The following is a 10,649-nucleotide window of genomic DNA, read 5'->3' on the forward strand; positions in this document are numbered from 1 at the left end:
CCCTTCTCCGGCTCCTACGTGGAGGTGTGGCCAGGTGGCTCTGCACCCTGCCCAGTCCGCAGGCACCGCCCATGCAGCTCCCATTGGCCATGGTTCCCAGCCAATGGGAGCTGCAGAGGTGGCGCTTGGGGTAGGGGCAGCATGCAGAGTGGAGCCCCCCTGGCTGCCCCTACATGTAGGAGCCAGAGGGGGGCTATGCCGCTGCTTCTGGGAGCCACGTGGAGTGGCCCCCAACCCTGCTCCCTGGCTGGAGTAACGCATACAAGTTTGCTTGTGGCATTCACTGACATGCTCACCACTGTGGAACGCTGCTTTTGGGTTCGGGAAACAAGCATTGAGTGGTGGGATCACATCTTCATGCAAGTCTGGGATGATGAGCAGTGGCTGCAGAACTTTCGGGTGAGAAAAGCCATTTTCATGGGACTGTGTGAGGAGCTTGCCCCCACCCTGCAGCACAAGGACACAAATTGAGATCTGCCCTGATGGTGGAGAAGCTGGCAACTCCAGACAGCTACCAATTGGTTGCTAACCAGTTTGGAGTGGGAAAGTCGACTGTTGGAATTGTGTTGATGCAAATTTGTAGGGCCATTAATTGCATCCTGCTCAGAAGAACCATGACTCTGGGTAATGTGCAGGATATTGTGGATGGCTTTGCACAAATGGGTTTCTCTAACTGCAGAGGGGCGATAGATGGGATGTATATTCCAATTCTGGCACCAGCTCACCTAGCCTCCGAGTACATTAATCGGAAGGGCTATTTCTCTATGGTTCTCCAGGTGCTTGTGGATCACCATGGGCATTTCATTGACATTAACGCAGGCAGGCCCAGAAAGGTGCATGACACATGCATCTTTTGGAACACTGGCCTCTTCGGGAAGCTGCAAGCTGCGACATTTTTCCCAGACCAGAAGATCACTGTAGGGGAAGTTGAAATGCCCATTGTGATCCTTGAAGACCCTGCTTACCCTTTAATGCTGTGGCTCATGAAACCCTACACAGGGAGTCTTGACAGCAGCAAGGAGCGTTTCAACAACAGGCTGAGCCGGTGCAGAATGACTGGAGTGTGCTTTTGGCCATTTAAAGGGCTGCTGGCGCTCTCTGTATGGGAAGCTGGACCTGGCCCATGACAGCATCCCTGCTGTTATATCTGTGTGCTGTACCCTCCATAACATTTGTGAAGGGAAGGGTGAACGATTCACTCAGGCATGGAACTCGGAGGCTCAACACCTGGAGGCTGAATTTGAACAATCAGAGAGCAGGGTTATTGGAGGGGCCTAGTGTGGGGCTGCAAGGACTAGGGATGCCTTGAGGGAGCAATTTGAGGCTGAAAACCAGCAGTAGTGTCTGGTGCCCTGCACGGGAGTGAAATGCAATGTTAGTAGGAATCTGTGTCTGCTACGCTGACTTGCAGTGCCTGGTGCTTTCCTGGGCTAAGGTATCTTTTACTTTATGCAATAATAAAGAATGTTTTCAAAGCCAAAAAATCCATTTATTGAAAATAAACACAACTGCTTGGGAAAACAGAAAGGGCAAGGGGGTGGGGTGGGGAATGGTACAATCACAGATTTGCATATGTCCTCTCTGGAGTGCTGTGCAATGAGTGCTGCACTTCCGGATGGCTATACTGCATGGTGATGGGTGTTGAGTGCAGTGGGTAAGGGTCGTAGTTTTCAGGGTGGGTGGTGAAGCTATAGGTGTTGGAGGCAGCTAGTAGCGATAAGAACCCAGATGTTGGGGAATGTGGGTTGGAGGTGTAAGGGGGGCACAAGGGAAATAGTTTTGGGACAAGGGCTGCAGGGTGGGGCAGCGGGCACGGTAGTGCTCCACCTGCATGTCTACAAGTGCCTGAATAGAGTCTGCTTGGTGCTCCATTATGCTTATCAGCTGATCCGTGCTTTTCTGCTGGAGTGCCGTGCTTTTGTGCCGGCACTCCTCGTTCTGCTGGCAAATCCTCCTTTCACTCCCGCCACTCCTGCACTTTTTGATTTTCATTACTTGAATGTTGCATTTCTTCGTGCAACGTCTTCCTTACTTCTACATGGCCTCTTTCTGATTCTTTGGAGTCTTTTGGCTGGTGATAACATGGATGGCTGAGATCTCAAGGTTGCATCTGTAAAGGCAAAATGCAACACTTAACAGAGGCAGCATTGTTCACACCAGACAGAGCAATGATTCCCCCGTACTTAAGGGCAAGCACAGTCTACACAATAGACTAATGTGCCCGTCCCAAAGTGAGCACACAAACCCATGGGATCCCAAAAATGGTGAGAAAGCACAGGGTCAAGCATGACTGATTGCTTCACAGCTGTACTGTCCTCTGGGTTTCTGTGCCTTGGGGAGAGCCAACAGCGGCAGGGGCCCCACATTTTCCACAGGAGTTTGTCCTGGACGATATCTCGCTGCTGAGGGTGACCTGAGAAGCAAGGGAGGGTCTTCTACTGCAATGCAGCTTGCCTGTGTACAGCAATGGTCCCTCCGCCCCTCATGGCACAGTGGCACAGACAAGTTAGCCTTACTGGGACAAGGACCACAGTGGCTCTCCTGAGAAACCTGCGCAAGTGCATTGCCCAGTTCTGGATGAGACCTTTGAAGAGATCACCGAGGCCGATTACTGTGATGTGAGAGAGCACATCAATGCCCTATCTAGGCATGCATGCAGCCCTAATCCTCCTCACCCCAAGAGCCCGCACCAAATAACTTCCTTCCCAAAATAAAAGCCGCTACTGGGAACCTTCTCTAGTGTTTGTCCTTCCCCAAGCACCGGCCGCCATGACTGGCTACCTTCCTCCTCCTGGCTTGAGAAGAGCTCCTGGCTGCATGCATCTAGGGATGCCAGGGTGTCTTCCTTCTCCTCAGCACTCTCGCTCCTGCTTTCCTCCTCCTCCTGCCTTGTTGATCTGGGCTCTGAAGTGTCCATGGTGGTACTCGGAGTGGAGGTGGGGTCACCCATCAAGTATTGCGTCCAGCTCTTTATAGAAACGGCAGGTTGGGGGGACAGCACCGGAGTGGTTGTTTGCCTCGCAGGCTTTGCAGTAGGCATTCTGCAGCTCCTTCACTTTAACCCTGCACTGCAGAACGTCCTGGTCATGGCCCCTTTCCATCATGTCCCTTGATATCTGCCCGAAGGTATCGTAATTCCTATGGCAGGAGCACAGCTGGACTGCACAGCTTCCTCCCCCCAAACACTGATGAGGTCCAGCACCTCGCCATTGCGCCATACTGGGGATCGCCTGGCGCATGGAGGCATGGTCACCTGGAACGATTTGCTGAGAGCACTCCACACCTGACTGAGCAAACAGGAAAGGAATTTTCAAAATTCCCAGAGAATTTAAAGGGCAGGTCTGATGGTTGGTCACCTGAGGGCAGGGCAGTAGAGATCAAAGTGATGACCAGAGTGGCTAGAACAGGCATTGTGGGACAATTCTGGAGGCCGATCAGAGCGCATTAACAGGACAGGTCATCCACACTGGCGGCGCAGCGCTCCAGCGGGGGAGCAGCAAATGTTATTCCACTTGCCGAGGTGGAGTACCAGGAGCGCTCTAGCCATGGAGTCAGAGCGCTGTATGTGCCTTGCCAGTGTGGATGGGGAGTGAGCTAGTGTGCACGGGGCTCGTTTATTGTGCACTAACTCGCAAGTGTAGCCAAGCCCTCAGTCTAAGCCTTCTTCCTAAGCTTGGCTGTTCATAGGGTTTCTTTCCATTACTTTCTCTAGCCTAGGTTTTTAGTTCACATATAGGGCATGGCTATACTTGCAGATGTAGAGCACTGAGTTAAACCAGCCTTCAGAGAGCACAGTAGGGAAAGTGCTGCAATCTGTCCACACTAACAGCTTCAAGCACACTGGCATGGCCACATTTGCGGCACTTGCAGCGACATTGGGAGCGCTGCATTATGGGCAGCTATCCCAGCATGCAAGTGACTGCAACGTGCTTTTCAAATGGGGTGGTGAGGTGGAGTGTGTTATGTGTATGTGGGGGGAGAGAGTGGGTTTTGGGGTGGCTGAGAGCCTGTCAGCATGTGGTCTTGTAAGTTCAGACAGCAGCAGACCCCCCCCCCTCCGCCACACACACACACACACACACACACACACAGTCATGGTTGATTTGTCAATGGAGCTTTCAAAGGGCACTTCCGCATTCCTGCAGTGATTCAAAACAATGACAAGAGTGGCCACTTGACTTAAGGTGATTATGGGACGTTTCCAAAGCCCAATCAGAGCGCAGTAATGCAACACCTCGTTCACACTGGTGCCGCAGCGCTCCAGCAGGGGGCGCAGCAAATGTTATTCCTCTCACCGAGGTGGAGTACCAGCAGTGCTGTAGCGCTCTACGTGCCTTACCTGTGTGGACGGGGCTCCTTTATTGCGCACTAATTCGCAAGTGTCGCCAAGCCCATAGTCATGTTCTCCCCCTTATATCCTGTTTGGAGATAACTGAACTCACCTGCCAGCAGGACTCAGCAGTACTTACTCTGTATTATAATTCAGGGTTTAAACACCTGAGCCTAGTGTGAGGCAACAAAAGAGCCCCGGCATTTCTATAGTGTGTCTTAGGACTTGTCTACACATACGGCACCACAGGGGCACAGCTGCAGCACTTTAAGTGAAGCTGCTACTACGCTGACTGGAAAGCTTCTCCTGTCAGCTAAGTGAATCCAGCGCCACAAGAGGCAGTAGTTATATCAGCAGGAGAAGTTCCCCCATCGACATAGCGCTGTTACACCCGGGGTTAGGTCGCTAGAACTACGTTGCTCGGGGGTGTGGATATTTCACATCCCTGTGCGATGTAGCTATAACAGTGTACATTTGCAGTATAGATCTGGCCTAAATCAGCCACTCTATTAAAAGCCCATTGAAAAAACCTGAAATAATTAAATCATGATGAAAACCTGCTCTTACATTTTAAGGCCCAGATCCTCAAAGGCATGTAGGTTCCTAACTTCCATTGAAATCAAGTTTTTAACAGGGCAAGGAAAATGATTCCCCTGGCATATTTTAATTTGCAGGATCCAGGCCCTAATTATCTCCTGTGGGCTCAAAAGGATGATTTATCAATACCATCAGAAAGTGATTTACTTAAATACTTACAATACTTAGCCAGGTTTCAGAGTTGTGTAACACTGTGGGTCATGGAGTTACATTTTGTCACTCCCTTTTTATTCTTTTTTTCTCTCCTTTCTGATAATTGGAACTCAATCTGTCAATTTACACAATGTTTGAATTTATCTGGCAAAATGACAGCTTTAGATTATGGACAATGGCTTTACAAAATTGGCTAATTGATAGTAACAAAGTTTTAATTGCTGCTGCTTGTGTAATATTGATCAAATGCAATTGGTGCCTCTATTGCACTTATATAGGCTCAGATTCACAGAAGTATTTAGAACCATACTATAGATCTTAAATACCTTTGAGGATCATTCTATGCCATTGTTGTGGCATCTAAGATGCAAATAGGCACATACTGAAGTTTACTGAGATGAGTAGTCCCATGGACTGTCAATGGAACTATGTAGCGGGGCACTTACCCTGCTCCTGGGATAAAAGGAGTGAGAGCAGCTGAGGGAGGCTGGCTGTATAGCTGGCTACAGCTAGCCCTGGTAAGAGGGCTGTGAGAATCCCACTCCAGCTGCAGAGTGAGAAGGACCTAGCTGCCTGGGAGAGACAGGGTACCTTCAACAGAGCAGTGCTGGGGAAGGGGCAGGCTGAGCAGGGGAGTTCGGACCTGACTATCTCCCAGGCTGAGGCCTGGCAGGAAGGCCTCAGGAGGTACTGGGGCTGCAGGGAAAGGCAGCAGGTCCAACCCCCTAGCCAATGATGAGTGGCCATTGCAGACTGCAGTTTGCCCCTGAGTAAAGGGGCTAGATGCAGTAGCCACTGAGGCAAGGTGGGCATAGGGGAGCTTGGGGTTCCCCTGAGGAGGGCAGCACCCCAAGGTAAGGGGCACCAAGGTCTGGGAGGGACACAAGGCCAGAGGTGGTGGAGATGAGGAAGCAGGTACAGGTAGTGAGAAACTGGCCAGCAGGAGGCACTCTGAGGCTGGAAAGAGCTAATTCCTAGACTGACCAGGAGGAGGCCCTGTGAGGGTGAGTGTGTGCCATGCTACAGACTTTACATACATATATTCAACTATGTAAAGTTTCTCATGTGCATAAGTATTTGGAGGATGAGGGTCTTGGTGATTTTTTACCATGTGTTTTCCTTATCCCATCACTTCATAAGTAAAGGCTTATGTGAAAGACCTGAACATTATGACTCAACCTCTTTTGATTTCTTCATGAATCCTAAATAAAAACAAATTTAAAAAAAGCCACACTTGCAACTTTTGCAGTATGGCTGTGGTTTAACAATATTTCTGAAGTTTATAGAAATCCCTCACTAGAAGGTGCCAGTGAAGTGCTAAATAGTAAAGCATTTGTTATTACGATCCAGTAGTCTCAGGGTTTCTGTCCCACAGGGGAAAGGCTCTTTCTTCTATCCCAGTCTGATTTTTTCCTCTTTCAGAACTTTATCTTCAGCTTGCTGCTTATAACTGCTATTGCCAGAGGTATTTAGTAATAGAAAGATTTGAATATAAAAATAGTATTCTCTCAGCAACATGAGGGGCAGTAACCACTCTGCCTTTGAACAGGTAGTGCTTATTAATCATTAGGGCCCTACCAAATTCATGGTCCATTTTAGTCAATTTCATTGTCATAGGCTTTTAAAAATGGTAAATTTCATGTTGAAATAGCTGAAATCATGAAATTTCACAGTATTGTAAGGGTCCTGACCCAAATAGGAGTTGGGGGGTGTTGCAAGAGGGGTTGCGGTACTGCTTCCCTTACTTTTGAGCTGCTGCTGGCAGGGTGCTGCCTTCAGAGCTAGGCACTTGGCCAACAGCTGCTGCTTTCTGGCCACCTAGCTCTGAAGGCAGTGGAGAAGTAAGGGTGACAATACCACAACCCCCCTAAAATAACTTTGTGACCCCCTGCAACTCCCTTTTGGGTCAGGACTGCCAATTTGAGAAACAGTGGTCTCCCCCATGAACTCTATAGTATAGGATAAAAGCACACAAGGTTAGATTTCATGGGGCATACCAGATTTCATGGTCCATGACATGTGTTGTGGTCATGAGTTTGGTAGGGTCCTATTAATCATCATATAAGCCTTCTGCCAGGTGGAGTCAGTAGCAACAAGGGCCAGGTTCAAGATCTAAGGGGTTCTTAAGAATACAAGACAGAACTGGCTCAAGCCCCCACCCAGTTATCTGGGAAAGTGAACCACCACCCTGGGCACCTTTAAGAGGCAATACTTCCCCGCTTGCAAGCACTGAGTCAGTATATAGCAAAGAACTTATTTTTTTTTTTAAAGGGAAAGGAACTAGGCATTAATTTGGGGGAAATGCTGCAAGCATGATTCACAAGCATAGGACCATGAGCCAGATACCCATCCCAAAGTATGGGGAAAAGGCATGGTGGGAGCAGTGCCTAGGGGGAAGAGGCATGATGGGGAGGGCCATGGTTCAGGCCCCAGTGGCCCACACACACTTCTAGGGAACGTCCAACACTGGTTGCAGGGAAGGAATCAAGCAATGCCTCTGCTGCACCATTCTCTGTGATGCTGCCACCATGCTGTCATCCACTCTGCTGCTAGCTACCACACAGTTGATCACTCCATCACTGTGCCATCACCCGCTCAGTCACGGCATCGCTCTACTGTAACCTCTGCGATGTCTTGAAGTCCCACCACTTAACATAGTTCAGTGATGTCAGCCGAGAGTGTGGGGGCCTCGCTAGTAGGGCAGGCTGCTCAGTCTTTCACTGGAGACACTCCCCAACAGCAGGTGTAAGGTTTAGTGCTTCAACCTGGTTATCAGTGATTTCAGCACTAGTGATCTGTAACAAACCAAAAGACTCTTAAATGAGTCTAATCAGTGGAGACCAAAAGGGTTGAACAGCATCTAGCACTCTTTGGGCAAAGACCACACTACCAAGTTCAAATACACCTCCCGACCATTCTTCCTCCCCTAGTCTGTGACACTCCTACCCCCTGCTTAGCAACTGCAGTTCAATGGAGGGTGACTCATACAACAAGGGTAACTATATTTTGTTACCCCTGCACCCAATCCCAAAGTGATTTGCTATCCAACAGCCAAAAGTGATCATTTGAGCAAAGCAGCTCCAGCATGCTGCACACCTAAGCAGAGCAGGTGTATGTGATACAATTAAGGTGGGCCCCGTCCAGTGCCGGGCAAGTACGTCCGCCTAATAGGGGCAGGCACACAAGCCTTACGTTCTTATTTCCCCCAGTTCAAATCTGCACATCTGGGCTTAGCTGCAGGTGTGACAGGTTGGATCACAGAAACCCCCTTGGGAGCTGCCACCCAATGTGCAAAGACTACCCCTGCTTCTGTTTTCCCTGCCAGCTCAGGACTCCAGCACCCTGTCTTGCTGAGCCAGACACTCCTGTCTGGCTCTAACACAGACCCAGGGTCTGAATCACTTGTCCCAAAGCTGCATATTTACCTGAAAACAGTTCACAGTAGTGTGCTTGTCTTTAGCACTCAGATGCCCAACTCCCAATGGGGTCTAAACCCAGATAAAGCCATTTTACCCTGCATAAAGCTTATGCAGGGCAAACTCATAAATTGTTCGCCCTCTATAACACAGAGATATGCACAGTTGTTTGCTCCCTCAGGTATTAATACATTCTCTGAGTAAATTACTAAATAAAAAGTGATTTTATTAAATACAGACAGTAGGATTTGAGTGGTTCAAAGTAGACAGAACAAAGTAGACAGAACAAAGTAAGTCACCAAGCAAAATAAAATAAAATGCACAAATCTATGTCTAATCACAGATAATCTCACCCTCAGAGATGTTTCAATAAGTTTCTCAGACTGGACATCTTCCAGGCCTGGGCACAATTCTTTCCCCTGGTACAGCTCTTGTTGCAGCTCAGGTGATAGCCAGGGGATTCTTCATGATGGCTCCTCTCTCCCCTTGTTCTCTTCCACCCCTTTATATATCTTTTGCATAAGGCGGGAACCCTTTGTCCCTCTGGGTTTCCACCCCCCACCCCCACTGGAAAAGCACCAGGTTAAAGATGGATTCCAGTTCAGGTGACATGATCACATGTCACTGCAAGACTTCATTACTCACTTGCCAGCACACACATATACAGGAAGACTCACAGGTAAATACAGCCATCTGCAGACAATGGGAGTCATCAAGATTCTAAACCATCCTTAATGGCCCACACTTTACATAATTACAATAGGCCCTCAGAGTTATGTTTTATATTTTTAGTTTTAGATACAAGAGTGGTACATTTCTACAAATAGGATGATTGCACTCATTAGATTATGAGCTTTGTAATGATACCTTACAAGAGACCTTTCGCATGAAGCATATCCCAGTTACATTATATTCACTTATATTTTTATAAAACCATATAGACTGCACAACATCACAGCAGGGTAGAGTGGCCCAATGGCCAGAATTCATAGGATCACCCCTCTCGGTTGGGGTAACACAGTCCAGTGGCCAGAGCCCAAACAACATACTCCTACTGTCAGGGCAGTGCAGCCCAATAGTCAAGAGTCCATGCAAATATCCCTCCCACTCAGGGTAGTGCAACTTAGGGGCCAGAGTCCATGAAACATGCCCCTACTGCCAGGGCAGCCCAATGGTCAGAGTCTATGCAAACACCCTGCTCATTCAGGGTAGTATGGCCTAGTGGCCAGAGTCCATGAAACACACCCCTACTGTCAGGGCAGTGTGGCCCAATAGCCAGAGTTTATAGGGGGCTGTCAGCAGGATGGCTGTTGGCCCAGGTAGGGGGTCTGGGCCCACCCAACTCCACCAGGCCCTAACCCAGGGCCATAGTAGCAGTAGAACTACCAGCTCAGCAGGGAGTACCACTGAAACACACCAAGCTTACCTCAGAGGGAGATGCCACTCTGACACCACCCCTGGGTCACTTCCTACTGCAGTCTCGGGCATTGTAGACCAGGAGGCTTGGGATCTCTTAGTTCCCCATCACCGGCCACTCTATGGGCTGCTGTGGTCCACATCTCCACTCCCCTCTGACACAGACTGGAGGCCATTCACTGCAGGAGCTCCTGGTATATATCCTTCCCCACCAGCATTTCCTGCTGATTGAGCTGGGCTGCTCTCTTTTATACTGGTACACCTGAAGTATGCCCAGTAGAGAGAAGGGGGCGTGGCTTCCTCAGCCCACAATGTGCTGTTAACTCCATCCTGTCCGGTGCGGGGCGAGTGCACCCTGTCACAGTGTACCTATGCGAACAAGGTTGGTTCCTGGAATATTTTTCCCCAGCTCATCACTAGATGTCAGAGGAGAGCTCATTCAGAGGAGAGCTCATTCATAAAGAGACTTAGTAGTTTGAAGGCATCTTTCATCCTACAATCCAAGAGCGCTTTGCAAAGGTGGCTGAGTTTTGCTAACCTCGTATAGTTAGCTAAATGGAGGCACAGAGGGGTTTAAGTGATTTGCTTCAGACAAGACAGTGGCAGAGTCAAGACTAGATTTGGCAGGTCCTTGCTCTAACCACTGGGCAACACTGCCTCCTTGTTTAGAACACTAGAAACATGTGGCTCTTAAATGTCCTAGTTGAGATGTAGTAGAGAACCCAGGGAGTTACAGA

General features: G+C 49.1%; 1 long non-coding RNA gene across 1 annotated transcript; it reads right to left on the minus strand.

The window, feature by feature from the left end:
* Positions 1 to 908: 908 nt before the first annotated feature.
* Positions 909 to 10,246, minus strand: LOC135972641 (uncharacterized). The gene is made up of 2 exons (XR_010589123.1): positions 9,923 to 10,246; positions 909 to 2,110 (listed from the first exon to the last, which is right to left on the minus strand). It is a non-coding gene; the product is annotated as an uncharacterized LOC135972641 (long non-coding RNA).
* Between the last annotated feature and the right edge of the window lie 403 nt (positions 10,247 to 10,649).

This window comes from Chrysemys picta, chromosome 7 (genome assembly GCF_011386835.1).
Source record: "Chrysemys picta bellii isolate R12L10 chromosome 7, ASM1138683v2, whole genome shotgun sequence".
Lineage (NCBI taxonomy): Eukaryota > Metazoa > Chordata > Testudines > Emydidae > Chrysemys > Chrysemys picta.